This window comes from Bos taurus, chromosome 7 (assembly GCF_002263795.3).
Source record: "Bos taurus isolate L1 Dominette 01449 registration number 42190680 breed Hereford chromosome 7, ARS-UCD2.0, whole genome shotgun sequence".
Classification (NCBI taxonomy): Eukaryota; Metazoa; Chordata; class Mammalia; order Artiodactyla; family Bovidae; genus Bos; species Bos taurus.
Genome location: NC_037334.1, coordinates 83,494,685 through 83,510,897, shown reverse-complemented (window position 1 = coordinate 83,510,897; position 16,213 = coordinate 83,494,685). Strand labels below are relative to the sequence as shown.

Here is a 16,213-nt window from a genome sequence, read left to right as displayed (position 1 = left end):
GCGTCTTGTTTCATAGTGAGAGGTCACTCTCAGAATGAATGTTCAGGCTCAATAGCTGGTTCTTCATGGATGCTGGTTTCTCAGGAAAGAACTCAGACATCGATCCACTCTTACATCATTTCTGTGACAACGGTGGGTTGGTAGTTGGAATCTTGTGTTTTTAGTAAATGAAGGTATTACGACTTCGCGTATATTATCTTACTAAATTTAATCCTCACAACAACTCCAGAAGGTAGGTCTTTTAATTCCCTATTTTGGTAAGTGAGAGTACAAGGGCTCAGAGAGGCTAAATAAAACTTGCCCTATTTACAGCTAGAAAGTAGCATTGTTGGCATCTGATTTCTTGTCTTTTTGGCTTCAGAAGTACATTTTTCTTCCATATCACATTCATCCAGATAACAGCTTTGATAAACCAACTAATGTTCTTTGTTTTTCCACTGCTATTTTCCGCTTTCCTTGCCCTCCTCCTCCTTGTCCCCTGTAGCAAATATTCTGGGTTCATTGCCTCAGGACAAGGATGTATCCAAACAGAAAGCTGAAACAGCCAGCAAATATTTGGGCTTTTGTATCCCAAAAGTCTAAGTAAGGAAGTTAGAGAATCAAGGCAGAGATAAAGAGTATAGCAAGAGTGCTGAGAAATGAAGCGGAGGGAAGTGGATGTGATTATTTTTCCATGACTGCACAGCTGGGGTGAAGATGGAAGAAAAGACACAGGTGGGTCTTGGAAAGTGAAGCCTAAAAGCCTTTCTTCCTGCAAAGCCATCATAACAAAGAAGCACCCACTGCAGAAATGTCCAGAAAACCCCAACCTGGTGTACACGAGAGAAAAGTGTCTGAGACTGCCATGCCTTGCAGTAGTCTGGAAGCTGCTGGAGTCATCAGAGCTGTAGAGGCCATGGGCACAGAAGCAAAGCATGTTCCCAGACAACTGGGTTGGGCAGATGAACCCAAGTTGTAGTTTAGGCACAGCCCTGGGAGGTGGCAGGAACCTAAATTGACTGTGTTTAAGTGTTTACCCCCTGGAAGAACTGAAGGACAAAATAAATGTCATGTTGAATTACAGAAAAATAAAATTATATTTAATAGCCACCTTGTATTAATTTCCTAGGACTGCCATAACGAGTTACCACAAAGTGGGTGGCTTGAAATAACGGAAATTTAATCTCTGTGTTCTGGAGGCTAGAAGCACAAAACGAAGGCAGCTACAAACCCGTCCTCCCCACAGAGATTCTAGGGGAGACTCCTCCATTGCCTTTTCCCAAGTTCCAGTGCCTGCCAGCAGGTCCTGGCAATCCTTCATCACACCAGTCTCCACCTCCGTCTTCATGGGACCTATTCTCGGTGCGTGTCCCTGTGTGTCCTCCCTTTTTATAAGGATATCAGCCTTTGGATTCACGATCCATACTAATCAATAGGACCTTATCTTAAATTGACTTCCCTGGTGGCTCAGACAGTAAAGCGTCTGCCTACAATGCGGGAGACCCGGTTTCGATCCCTGCGTTGGGAAGATCCTCTGGAGAAGGAAATGGCAACCCACTCCAGTACTCTTGCCTGGAAAATCCCATTTGATTACATCTGAAAAGACCCTATTGCCAAACATGTTTATATTCACAGATACCAAGGTCCCCTCTCTTTGAGGAGATGCAATTCAACCCACTGTACACCTGAATCTGTGGTCTGGGATTGATACCTGCTACTCAGATAAGTTTGGTGTGGAGGGGTGACACTGTGCAGGGCTGAGAGCATCCATGTCAGGAAGGCTGGCCCCAGTGCAGTGTTAAGGTGACACAAGACCTTGAGCAAGGCAATTAGCCACTAATGGTCTTGATTTGTCCATCTTTATGGTGGCTGGGATAGAGTCTCTGATCCTTTCCAGTGCTGACATGTCATGATTCTGCTGAGCCTGAATGGAGGAATGGATGAAGCCTTTCCCCACCCTCCACTCACACAAGACTCTGCTGCTCTGAGAATACTCCACCCTTGTGATGCTTCCCTCCTTGCTGGCCTGTTCCTTTTACCATCAGGGTCACAAAAGTATTAGACGACAAATAGACATATTGTCTCCTGAAGGCTGCTGTAAGGACAATCTAGATTCCTGACAACACACAATTATATTGACAAGGGATTCAGTTTTGAAATGCTAACATTACAGTGAGAACTGCTTTGTGCAGGGTCAAGCTACATGGTTGCCAAGGGAAACCGAGACTCAGTTCAGAGAAAAAAATGCCAGAGAGGCAACACAAGGCTTTGAGTCTGCCTGATTTTTGTTAAAACTGCAAAGGCATCCTAGAAAGAAAGCAATGACAGAGAAGAGCCAACGCCAGGGAACAAAGGCCCACCCAGGCTCCTACTATTCATATCTGGTGAGAACTAGTGAGCTGCTGAAGTGGGTGGACCCCAGCCTGCACCAGGAGGCGAGGGACATTCTCACTCAGACATGGAGACTATCTCACGGACTCCTCCCACGAACAAGACAGTTGGCAGAGGCAGAGGCCTGGCTGCAACTGGGCTTGCTTTTCAATGCCTGAAAGCTCTGTAAGTAAGAAAAAGCTCTGTAAGTAAGAAACAAGCAGCCACTGGGAAAGATTGAAGAGCGAGGCTCAGGATCTCAGAGAGGTGGTTAGAGCTCTGTGCTCTGGAAATGGACAGGCTGCCTGTTGCCACAGTTACTCGATGTGAGACTTCCTGTAAGTTATTATCTTTTCCAAGCTTTAGATGAAATGAAGGTTATTATTTTAGCACGCATCTTGAGGTAGTTGTGAGAATTAGAGATGATTAGGTCAAGTGCTTCATGGAGTATTTGGCACAAGAAAAAGATCTAGTAAGTGTTACTTATCATGTTACAGTAAATGACACTAAAAATTAAGTGGCACTAAGGCCACACAGCTGAGCAATGACACCTCTGAGGTAAAAATCCAAGGTTCCCGACTCCTTGGTTCTTTCACAAAACAATAGAGAAACCAAAAAGGAGAAGCTAGGAATACTTTATTAACTTAACAAATGGTTATCATGTTTGTAGTGGGCCAAGCACTGTTTTAGGCACTTTATAAATACTAAGTCACTTAAGCTTCATAGGTTAACCTATGAGGCAGGCACTAATATCATCACCATTCGTACATGAGGAAAATGAAGATAGAGCAGGTCTGTGACATTTCCAAGGTCACTCAGGTCAATGGGTACTGTGCTGTGACTAGAGGTTCTGAAGAAACTGTATAAAATAGTGAAGTTGCTCAGTTGTGTCTGACTCTTTGCAACCCCGTGGACTGTAGCCTACCAGGCTTCTCCATCCATGGGATTCTCCAGGCAAGAATACTGGAGTGGGTTACCATTTCCTTCTCCAGGGGATCTTCCCGACCCAGGAATCGAACCCGGGTCTCCCACATTGGAGGCAGACGCTTTAACCTCTGAGCCACAGGGAAGCCCTATATAAAATATGAGTAGAAGGCAATGGCACCCCACTCCAGTACTCTTGCCTGGAGAATCCCATGGATGGAGGAGCCTGGTAGGCTGCAGTCGATGGGGTCGCTAAGAGTCGGACACGACTGAACGACTTCACTTTCACTTTTCACTTTCACGCATTGGAGAAGGAAATAGCAACCCACTCCAGTGTTCTTGCCTGGAGAATCCCAGGGACGGGGGAGCCTGGTGGGCTGCCGTCTATGGGGTCGCACAGAGTCAGACACGACTGAAGCGACTTAGCAGCAGCAGCAGAATTTTACTCAGACCATTTCTCATTAGTTAGAACATATTATTCTTCCTAATAAGTATTTTAACTTTTAAGACATTTACTGGACTAGATGGCATGCATACATCTAAAATTCCCAATTATCCATGACTAAAAGAAGCCTAAGATTTCAGCCTGTGCAATATAAGTTGATAGCTCATCTAGCTAGCTGCAGTTTCACAAATTGCAAAAACAATTCTATGTGACGGTGACTATTTTCTGTAAGACAAGCCTTACAGAATCTACAGAAAATTAGCCTCCAAATTCTAAAGTTTCTAAGAAATTATTTAAAAACTAACCATTAAATGTGCTAAATGTCTTATAAAAGCATAGAGAACACAAATTAAACTTTATTTGATGACTTTGGTCTTGCCTATCAATACCTGTATCTGCCCAGTGTTGCTTGCTGTACAGTGAGATTTCAGGGTTTGAAGCCCCTATATATACCCTTGCATTGCTGTTGTTGCTGTTTAGTGGTTAAGCCGTATACCAACTCTTTTGCCATCCCATGGGCTATAGCCCATCAGGCTTTTCTGTTCATGGGATTTCCCAGGCAAGAATGCTGGAGTGAGCTGCCATTTCCTTCTGCAGGGGATCTTCTTGACCCAGGGATGGAACCCACATCTCTTGCTTGGCAGGTGGATTCTTTACCACTGAACCAGCTGAGAAACCCATACCCTCATATGCTCTATAATTAAAAAAGACTCCAGTGGCTCCAGAACAACGCACTTGGCCCAGGACCAAGCAAAGTAAGGTCATTAGCCAGCAAAGAGATGGATTCTTATCATGCTGAAAGTGTGATCAAAAGGTGAGCTACTGAAACCTGGTAGATTAAAATGAAAAGGAGGAATCAAGGGTTATTCCTAAGTGGCTGGCAAGAGTTACAGGGGAGAGGTGCAAAGTCTGCCCTGTGCTGAGAGGAAGAACTTGGAAAGAAGAGAGAGATCAGCATACAGTACAAAACTAGTTCCATTTTAGACATATTAAATCTGGAAATCCCTGTGAGGCATCCAAGTGGAGCTATCGAGTAGGCCATTAGTCCTAAGTTGTGAAACTTAGAAGTGGGGCCTGGGGTGGAAATAGGAATTTTAAGTTTCCAGCATACCATGGCAATCATCAGGTTTGAATGAATTCACCTACACAAGGGCTTCCCTGGTGGCTCAGCTGGTAAAGAATTCGCCTGCAATATGGGAGATATGGGTTCGATTCCTGGGTTAGGAAGATCCCCTAGAGAAGGGAAAGGCTACCCACTCCAGTATTCTGGCCTGGAGAATTCCATGGACTCTATAGTCCATGGGGTTGCAAAGAGTCGGACAAGACTGAGCGACTTTCACTTTCACTTTCTTTCACTTCACATAAGGAATGTAAAGTGAGGAGAAAAAAGCTTCTAAGACTCATGCTATCAGAGGGCCTGGGGAACTCCAACAACTAACGGCTGAGTAATGGAGAATTAAGTCAATGAAGGAGACTGAGAAAAAAATGACCATAGAGATAGAAGGAACACCAAGAAGTATGGTATGAAAGCCAAAATCAGAAAGTGGTCAACTATTTCAAATGCTATTAAGAGATGGTATAGAATAAGGCCTAAAAAGAATCCAATGGAGTAGTGCTGTGGATGTCATTGGTGACTCTAGCAAGAACAGTTTCAATGAAACAGTGGGATGGAAATTATACTATATGAAGTTGAAGCATAAAGGTGACCCCATTCTGGCCATGGCAGAATATTTTGTAATTGGATTAATGTTATGGCTGAGAATATTATAAGAACTTGATAAAATATACCAAACAATTGCTTGACACTGAAAAACTGTAATACAGGCCCCGTAAGTCTTGAGAGAAGGAAGCATAGAAGGTGAGTTCATAGAGCCCCTGGATTTTCATCTGAGATAGTTTTCGACATTCAAGCACGGGAAAATAGGGCCTGAGTAGAGAGTGACTGTCTTGCAAGAGCAGGGCACACCAGAAGCAGATTCATGAGAGTGGGAGAAATTCAGAAAAAGAGCCCTGGGAAAACGGTGTATATATCCCTGTACATTGTTGGACAATGCCTAAGCTGCACATGGGTAGGGAAGAACTCTACAAACCCAGCTGAAAACAGCAGCTTGAATGCCAAAAAGCTGATCACATATTTCAGCAGCATGAAGTACTGAGAAAACAGAGGTTAGAGTTTACGCCCTACCGAAGAGAAGATGCATCAGTAAACAAAATTTTAGTGAAGACCTTAGATGGGGAAATCAGTGAGAAATAAGATCAGCCAAATAAGGTCAAGTAAGGTAAAATTTAACAATCTAATACTTTGGGCTTCCCTGATAGCTCAGTTGGTAAAGAATCTGTTTGCAATGCAGGAAACCCCAGTTCAACTTCTGGATTGGGAAGACCCGTTAGAGAAGGGATAGGGTACCCACTCCAGTATTCTTGAGCTTCCCTCGTGGCTCAGCTGATAAAGAATCCACCTGTAATGCAGGAGACCTGGGTTCGATCCCTGGGTTGGGAAGATCTCCTGGAGAAGGGAAAGGGTACCCACTCCAGTATTCTGACCTAGAGAATTCCACGGACTGTATAGTCCATCAGTTGCAAAGAGTTGGACACAACTGAGCAACTTTCACTTTCAATCATACTTCAGCAGGACTGATCTACTTGCTCCCCCCAAAATAAATAAATAGTTGTCTTTGAAAGTATCAATTACATATTGGCACTTGCCAAGGCTATTTGCCATCTGGCTCTGTAGTTTGAATCCTGTGTTGCTGCAGCTGGTGACCTTGAACACACCCTGAAGAGAATCCAGGGTGGAAAATGAGGCACTTTGTGTTCCAGGAAAACTGGGGAACAGGTCTTTAGATAGACATTTTCAGAAACTGACTTCATGATCCCAATCTTTGCATCTCTTCATGTCTAGAAAAACACTAAATCCCTTCATGGCGACATCAGCTCCTTGTGACTAGCAGAAAACCTTTCGTAGGATAAGTGCTTGATTGTATGAACTCCCCCTTCACCAAAATCACATATGTTGACCCTTTCACTACCTCTTTGGAACAGCTTCTCAGAGCTATCTGAGGTGCTGGCTCCTGGGCCACAGGCTTCATTTGCCCCAAATAAAACTTATCTCACAACTCTCATGTTGTGCATTTCTTTTAGTCAACAAAAGAAATCAACAGATCATCTATAGTTCATTTTGTGTTTATCTTCAGTATCTAAACTTATGAGGCATGTTAACAGATAGGACACAGTAGTTTTGCTAAAGCCAAGAAGAAGGGGAAAAAAAGATGCACATGTGGCTCAGATATTAGAGGAAAAGTTGACCAACTGGTAGAAAAGGATGAAAGTTAAAAAAAAGTGTAATTTATTAAAATATCAAATGGACATTTTAGAATGTGAAAATATAATATTTGAAATTAAGAAATCATTAGATGAGTTTTCCAGCAGACTAAACACAGTATAAGACAGATTGGCAAACTAGAAGAAGGGTGAATAAGAATAAGCAAGAGAAGAATCATAGTAAAAAATATTATATAGAGGAAACAAAACAGATAATAAGAGACAGGTAACTCCTCTGTCAACAGGATTCTCTAGACAAGAATATTGGAGTGGGTTGCCATTCCCTCCTCCAGGGGCTCTTTCTGAGCCAGGGATCAAACCCACCCACATCTCCTATGGCTCTTGCATTGCAGGCCCCCCTGAGCCACCAGCGAAGCCCCACAAGGCATGATCAAGGGCTTCCCTGGTGGCTCAGTGGTAAAGAATCCACCTTCAGTGCAAGAGATGCTGGGTCAGGAAGATCCCCTGGAGGAGGGCATTGCAACTGTATTCTTGCCTGCAGAATCCCATGGACAGAGGGCTGGTGGGCTACAGTCCATAGGGTCACAAAGAGCTGGACACTCCTGAAGTGACAGAGCATGCATGTATGCACAAGCCATGATCAAATGTATAGATCTGTAAAGCTGGGGTACTGGAAGGAGAAAAGTGAGAGAATGGGACAGAACCAGTATTCAGAGAGATAATGGTCTATTCAACAATGCTTTTTCCTTATTTTTCAAATCATTATTACATTCTAAAATGGCGATTTTTTTTCTCAAAGTCTAATATCTGGTAACCATTCTTTTGTATTTTTTAATGCCTGTTGTCTTAGTCAGGTTGGGCTGACTAAAATGCCGTAGACCCGGTGACTTAAACAGCAAGCATTTTTTCTTACAGTTCTGGAGGCTGGGAAGTCCAAGATCAAGGTTTCTGCAAATCTGATTCAGTTTCTACTGAGGATGCTTTTCCTGGTTTGCAGATGGCTGCCTTCCTGCTACGTTGTCACATGGTGGACAAAGCAAGCAAGCTCTGGTCTCTCTTTCTCTTCATATAAGGACATTAATCCCATCACAGGGCCCCACTCTCATGACCTTACCTAAAACTAATTATCTACAAAAGGCCCCACACCTCCAGATACCATCATGCTGGGAGTTTGGGCATCAACCTATGAATATTTTTTTGTATGTGGTGCGAGGAAGGGATACAAACGTTCACTCAATAACCCCTGCTATGCACACTGGGTAAGTAGAAGAGTTGAGCTTAAAGGACAGGTCTGTCTGATTCCAGATGATTTTAATGACTGTTCTTTCTCCTGCATCATGTTGCATCCCCCCTCACCTAATGGGCTTCGCGCCAAAGCTAATAAATTCTCTGTGTCCTATCATAAGGAAAAGCAAACGATAGTCTGTGGCCCATACCTAGCCCACCACTTGGTTTTGTAAATGAATTTTTTATGGAACCCAGCTGTGCATATTCATTTATACATTATCTATTGCTGCTTTAGCACCACCATGGCAGAACTGAGTATGTGCAACAGACACCATAAATCCAGCAAAGCCAAAAGTATTTACTCTTTGTCTCTTTACAGAAAAAAAGTTTGCTGATCCATGTCCTAGCTCATTGCAAAAAGAAATTTGATTACTGTAATTTAAGAAGCTCTCATTGGCATTAACTTCTTCATCAACCGGTTAAGTACTATTGACTTATCACTTCTTAATATGAAGTGATGATACTGATGTTCTGGGAGAGAAGATAGTTGTTGGTGCTTGGAATCAGAAGTAGTACAGCTTCAGCCATTGATGAGCAATGTACATAATTAATTTTAGATCTGTAGAACAAAGTTGGTCTCTTGGGATAGAATCTTTTAAGAATGGGAGGTGAGTAGACTCACAGTGGATCTCCCTCCTCAGAGTAGGAAGGAGAAAAGGTCTAGCCCTCATTATCTCTCTGATCTCTCTCCCATGTTTCCTCCTCCTTGCTTATTCTACTCTATGCACACAGATCTTCTTGCTCTTTCCTACTGATTTCAAGTAATCTCCCATCTTAGAGCTTTAGTACTGACCACCCACTCTGCTTGCTGCTGCTAAGTCGCTTCAGTCGTGTCCAACTCTGTACTACCCCATAGACGGCAGCCCACCAGGCTCCCCCGTCCCTGGGATTCTCCAGGCAAGAACACTGGAGTGGGTTGCCATTTCCTTCTCCAATGCATGAAAGTGAAAAGTGAAAGTGAAGTCATTCAGTCATGTCCAACCCTCAGCGACCCCATGGACTGCAGCTTTCCAGGCTCCTCCGTCCATGGGATTTTCCAGGCAAGAGTACTGGAGTAGGGTGCCATTGCCCACTCTGCTTAGAACACTGTTTTTTCTGATATCATTTCAGCTAAGGACCTCATCTCCTCCAAGTTTTTTTAATCAAATATTGCTGTTTGCATGAGACTACTCAGACATCAGTGACAAGGCATCCAGCTGGATCGCCCCCATTCTGCTCACTATTATTTTTCCCAAAGTTGTTTCCACTTTCTCTACTTTGTAATGTATTCAGTTATGTTTATTTTTATGGTGTGTCTATCCCCTAATAGGATCTAAACTCTAAGAGAGCAGGAATTATGGGGATTTTTGCTTTTAACTGATGTTTTGAAAATATTAACATCTAGAAGAATGATAGAAACACAGTTCCTGCATATCATATATTTATACATTTCTTGAATAAAAGTGTATAATTCACATTTTGTTCTGGTGTCATGGAAATATTTTTAGGGCAGTTTGGATTTATCATTTGGGGATTAGTCCATATGTAAGTTTGAGAAAATCATTTTTCCCTTCCTTCCCTGTGATAACTGTCCTTCTCTTTCCTACCCAACCAATAGCAAGTGTCTCCCAGAGACTTCTGATAAATGAGATTTTCACAAGTCTTCTAAACTCATTAACCAAAATACTTCAGTAAGGCTTTTAATCCAAGTCAAAAGCTAGAACCTAAAAGCTAGACACTGATTTCAAGCCATTAGGGTTAACCTAGTAATGTGGGATAGTAACTTTCAATACTATATTTACACCGAAACTCAAGTTATATTACTAAAAAATTCACTAGTTAATATCCCTCATTCATGTTAGAATTGATTTTTCAGTCTACATTGCTTTTTCCCCCCACTCCTTCCAGGGTATCATTATGTTCTTCATGCCTTATTTCTCTAAGTATAATAAAAATACATTAGGAGTGTTCATATACAACTTCCTGGCTTCAGACCAGGTCTGAATGCAGAAATTTGGCATTATATAGCAGAACAATTACCAACAGCAAAGTCTTTTTCAGAGTTCTTTATATGTTTCCCTTTCACTACACAAAGGATTAAATAACATGGAATTTTCTATGCTGTAATAAAATCACCCATTTTCAGCCTTTTAACTGATAGAGAAAATTTGTTTTGTTCAAAATGAAAATAGAAATGATAAGTTCTAGTAGATTAATTCATATCTAATTATCACTTTTCAGTCTGTAGAAACACAATTCCAAGATATTTAAGTTGAAACAGTTTGCCTAGAAATTGATGTAATAGAAGCTTGATTTTCTATAGAAAATATTTCTTATTGTTTTGAACCATATTCCAAATTTCCAAGTATAGATCTATTGAATAAATATCCACGTCTATTCAATTTTATCATTTAAATATATTTCCAAGATGGGGAGAGGGTAACTCTTCTTGCAATAAACATCTTGTGTTGACTCAGGACAACTAAATTCTTGCAGATATTAACTTAGCTTGTTCTCTTTTCTAGCATTCAGATTTAAAACAATCTATCTGGTTTAGTAATAAATAAGCAAGAATTGTTCAAAGCACCATGTAGGGTTCAGTCATATCTTGGATTATAGGTCTCCCAGAAATATCTCCTCTGAGATCTGCCCTGATTCTTCAACCAACCATATATGATCTAAAAGAGATGGGCCCTGGGGAAAAACTCAGGAAATGCTATTAGACCCTTCTAAATGTGTATTCCTAGAATTTCTATTATCACGCATGGTGTCCCAAGATGGCAGCACAGTGACTTAGATATTCAGAAGCTGGAGACAAATGGAGAAAGGACACAGTGATCTGCATGAATTGCCTTTATGTAAGATGCTCTCAACTTGTAAAAGTCCATACAAAGTACAAACATCTGGAGTCATAAAAATCATACATGTGCAATTAGTTCCCATCAAGATAGAGAAATGGGGACCGGACTTATTTATTTTGTCTTCAACAACAACCACAAATATATGTGTGTGTGTGTGTGTGTATATATATATATATATATATATATATATATATATATAAACAATGGTTTCAGATATTGAACAACATTGCACAAGACTGAAATCCCTGATAGAGGATAAACAGTTGAGGCAACTAAAAATATGCTGTTCCATCTGAATACCTGACAGGTAGAAATAATTCACATCCTCAATTCTTCTTCTTTCATTTATCAGAATATGGAAAAACATCCACTCATTCAACATATAGGTACTTACAGTTATAAACACTGAGAGCTAGGAATGGAGACAAGCAAGAAACAAGTAAACAATGAAATAAGTAATGAGATTTCAGCTGATGAAAAGTGCAAAGTAAAAAAATTAAAAAGTAAATGTTTTACAGGGACCAATGTACATGTGTGGGCAATGAGCGCTGTCAGTCGTGTCCAACTCTTTGTGATCTCATGGACTGCAACTCTCCCGGCTCCTCTGTCCTTGGGATTTTCCAGGCAAGAAAACTGGAGTGGGTTGTCATTTCCCACTGCAGGATATCTTCTGACTCAGTGATGGAACCTGAGTCTCCTGTGCCTGCTGCACTGGCAGGCGGATTCTTTACCACCGCACAACCTGGGAAGCCCAAGTACGTGCCTGTTTAAGTGTGATAATTAGGAAAGTCATTTTTAAGATGACATTTGAGCAGAGACCTGAAAAATTAGGTGTGGAGGGCTAGAAAGTGAACATTCTAGATACTATGGAAAACATGACATATGAAGGTCATAAGATAAGAGAAAACAGAGCGAGTGAAGGGAACCTGGATGAAAATGAGCCTAGGATGACAGGAAAGGGCCAGAGCAGGAGGGCTTGAGAGTAATGGAAAAAACTTTGCATTTTATTCTCAATGAGTTCACTTTAAACTTAGGAAAGTTGAGCAGGTGAACAACATGATACAGTTCAGTTCCATTCAGTTGCTCAGTCATGTCCAACTTTTTGTGACTTCATGGACTGCAGTACACCAGGCTTCCCTGTCCATCACCAACTCCCAGCTTGCTCAGACTCATGTCCATCGAGTCGGTGATGCCATCCAACCATCTCATCCTCCGTTATCCCTTTCTCCTCCTGCCTTCAATCTTTCCCAGCATCAGGGTGTTTTCCAAAGAGTCAGTTCTTTGCATCAGGTTGCCAAAGTATTGGAGTTTCAGCTTCAGCATCAGTCTTTCCAGTGAATATTCAGGACTGATTTCCTTTAGGATGGACTGGTTTAATCTCCCTGCAGTCCAAGGGATTCTCAAGAGTCTTCTCCAACACCACAGTTCAAAAGCATCAGTTCTTCGGTGCTCAGCTTTCTTTATAGTCCAACTCTCACATCCATACATGACTACTGGAAAAACCATAGCTTTGACAAAGCAAAGTCTCTGCTTTTTAATATACTGTCTAGATAGGTCATAGCTTTTCTTCCAAGGAGGCAGTGTCTTTTAATTTCATGGCTGCAGTCTCCATCTGCAGTGATTTTGGAGCCCCCCACAAATAAAGTCTCTCACTGTTTCCATTGTTTCCCAGTCTATTGGCCATGAAGTGATGGAACCAGATGCCATGATCTTAGTTTTCTGAATGTTGAGTTTAAAGCCAACTTTTTCATTCTCCTCTTTCACTTGCATAAAGAGGCTCTTTAGTTCTTCTTGCTTTCTGCCATAAAGGTGGTGTCATCTGCATATCTGAGATTATTTCTATTTCTTGCATCAATATTAATTCCAGCTTGTAATTCATTCAGCCTGGCATTTCACAAGATGTACTCTGCATAGAAGTTAAATAAGCAGGGTGACAATATACAGCCTTGACGTTCTCCTTTCCTGATTTGGAACCAGTCTTGTTGTTTCTGAACTGTGGTGTTGGATTAGATTCTTTAGAGTCCCTTGGACTGCAAGGAGATTGAATTCATTGGAAGGACTGATGTTGAAGCTGAAACTCCAATACTTTGGCCACCTGATGCAAAGAGCTGACTCATTTGAAAAGACTCTGATGGTGGGAAAGATTGAGGACAGGAGAAGGGGATGACAGAGGATGAGATGGTTGGATGGCATCACCGACTCAATGGACATGGGTTTGGGTGGACTTCGGAGTTGGTGATGGACAGGGAGGCCTGGCGTGCTGTGGTTCATGGGGTTGTAAAGAGTCGGACATGACTGAGTGACTGTACTGACTTGTTGTTTCATGTCCAGTTCTAACCGTTGCTTCTTGACCTGCATACAGATTTCTCAGGAGGTAGGTCAGGTGGTCTGGTATTCCCATCACTTGAAGAATTTTCCACAATCCACACAAAGGCTTTGGTGTAGCATACAAAGCAATAAAGCAGAAGTAGATGTTTTTTGGAACTCTCTTGCTTTTTCTATGATCCACCCAATTTTGGCAATTTGATCCCTAAATCCAGCTTGAACATCTGGAAGTTCATGGTTCATATACTGTTGAAGCCTGGCTTAGAGAATTTTGAGCATTACTTTGCTAGCATGTGAGATGAGTGCAATTGTGCGGCAGTTTGAACATTCTTTGGCATTGCCTTTCTTTGGGATTGGAATGAAAACTGACCTTTTCTAGACCCGTGGCCACTGCTGAGTTTTCCAACTTTGCTGGCATATTGAGTGCAGCACTTTCACAACATCATCTTTTAGGATTTGAAATAGCTCAATTGGAATTCCATCACCTCCACTAGCTTTGTTAATAGTGATGCTTCCTAAGGCCCACTTGACTTTGCAATTCCAGGATGTCTGGCTCTAGGTGAGTGATCACACCATCGTGGTTATCTGGGTCATGAAGATATTTTTGGTATAGTTTTCTGTGTATTCTTGCCACCTCTTCTTAATATCTTCTGCTTCTGTTAGGTCCATACCATTTCCGTCCTTTATTGAGCCCATCTTTGCATGACATGTTCCCTTGGTATCTCTAATTTTCTTGAAGAGATCTCTAGTCTTTCCCATTCTATTGTTTTCCTCTATTTCTTTGCACTGATCACTGAGGAAGGCTTTCTTTGCTATTTTTTTTGGAACTCTGCATTCAAATTTGTATATCTTTCTTTTTCTCCTTTGCCTTTCATGTCTCTTCTTTTTTCAGCTATTTGTAAGGCCTCCTCAGACAGCCATTTTGCCTTTTTGCGTTACTTTTTTCTTAGGGATTGTCTCGATCACTGCCTCCTATACAGTGTCATGAACCTCCATCAATAGTTCTTCAGGCACTCTGTCTATCAGATCTAATCCCTGGAATCTATTTGCCACTTCTACTGTATAATCATAAGGGATTTGATTTAGGTCATACCTAAATGCTCTAGTGGTTTTCCCTACTTTCTTCAATTTAAGTGTGAATTTGGCAATAAGGAGCTCATGATCTGAGCCACAGTCAGCTCCAAGTCTTATTTTTGCTGACTGTATGGAGTTTCTCCATCTTTGGCTTCAAAGAATATAATCAATCTGATTTCGGTGTTGACCATCTGGTGATGTCCATGTGTAGAGTCTTGTGTTGTTGGAAGAGGGTATTTGTTATGATCAGTGCGTTCTCTTGGCAAAACTCTGCTAGACTTTGCCCTGCTTCATTTTGTACTTCAAGCCACATTTGCCTGTTACTCTAGGTATCTCTTGACTTCCTACTTTTGCATTCCAGTCCCCTATGATGAAAAGGACATCTTTTTTGGGTGTTAGTTCTAGAAGGTCTTGTAGGTCTTCACAGAACCATTCAATGTCAGCTTCTTCAGCATTACTGGTTGGGGCATAGTCTTCGATTACTGTGATATGGAATGGTTTGCCTTGGAAACAGAGTTCATTCTCTCGTTTTGAGGTTACATCCAAGTACTGCCTGAAATGATTGGCCATTCCCTAGGCGAGTTCTCAATCACCTACAAGCCCACAAAGCACAGCTGCCCAGCATCAGAGCTACCCACTCCTGCTTTATCCCCCTCAAGCAGCCTGTTGGTCAATAAGGACACAGATTTCTCTTTAAAAAATTATTTCACCCTGACCTCTGTGTGGAGAATGGATTGTATTTGCTTGAGTGAATACCTAGAGACCAAATGAAAGGCCGTTTTAGAAGTGGGCCAGAAATGATAGTGGAGTAGAGTGGCAGTTCTCCATGTGGTAAGAAGTAATTGAATTCAAAATAGATACTGAAAGATATGCTACATTGTAGTTGCTGTTCTAAGAATAATGCAATGGCTCTTTTGATCGTACAACTACTATATAGGGTGTATGTTAGTCACTCAGTCATATCCGACTCTATAGGTTAGGTGCTAAAAATATTCCCATTTTAGGAGATAACGAAACGAAAGCACAGAGCAGTTAGAGTAACTTGTCAAATATTACAAGCTGTTAAGAGGCAAAACCTGGATTTGACCTCAGGAATCTAACTCTAGAATTCCTAAACACTACAGATACTGTGAAACCTACAGGAACTGCCCATCTCTCACTTCAGTCACATGGGCTTTCTTTTGGTTTCTCAAATATACCATGTTTTTTAATCATTCAGGGTCTTCACATAAGATTGTTTTCTTTCCCTGAAATACCCTCCCCCATCCCAGGTTTATATTTTGTTTTCTTGATTCCTTTTTGACCTTCAGACCTACCCTCAGCTTAAATGTCACCTCCTTATAGTTGTATTCCCATTCCATCAAAAGTAGATATCCTCCCCCCAAGTTATTCTTCCTCACAGTACTCAGTTTCTGCCTTGGATGGAGTAGGAGGGAAAAGCAGGGGTTTGTATTTGGATGTGTTAAATTTGAGCTATATGTTAACATTCAAGTGGAGATGCAGGGTAGACAAATGGCCGTATAAGTCTGGAGTTCAAGGGAAATATTCAGGCTGAGTCATCAACATATATGGTATTAACAGTCATAAGACTAGACGAGATCAACATAAAGAGTATAAATAGAAAAGAATGTGGAGTAACCAGCAAGAGAGATGCCCAAGAAGCAGAAGAAAACCAAGTTAATGTGAT

At 41.5% G+C, this 16,213-nt stretch overlaps 1 long non-coding RNA gene across 2 annotated transcripts in view; it reads right to left on the bottom strand.

The window, feature by feature from the left end:
• The window catches only part of LOC101902163 (uncharacterized), an 89,413-nt gene that overhangs the window by 70,085 nt on the left and 3,115 nt on the right, over positions 1 to 16,213 (bottom strand). The window lies entirely within an intron of this gene.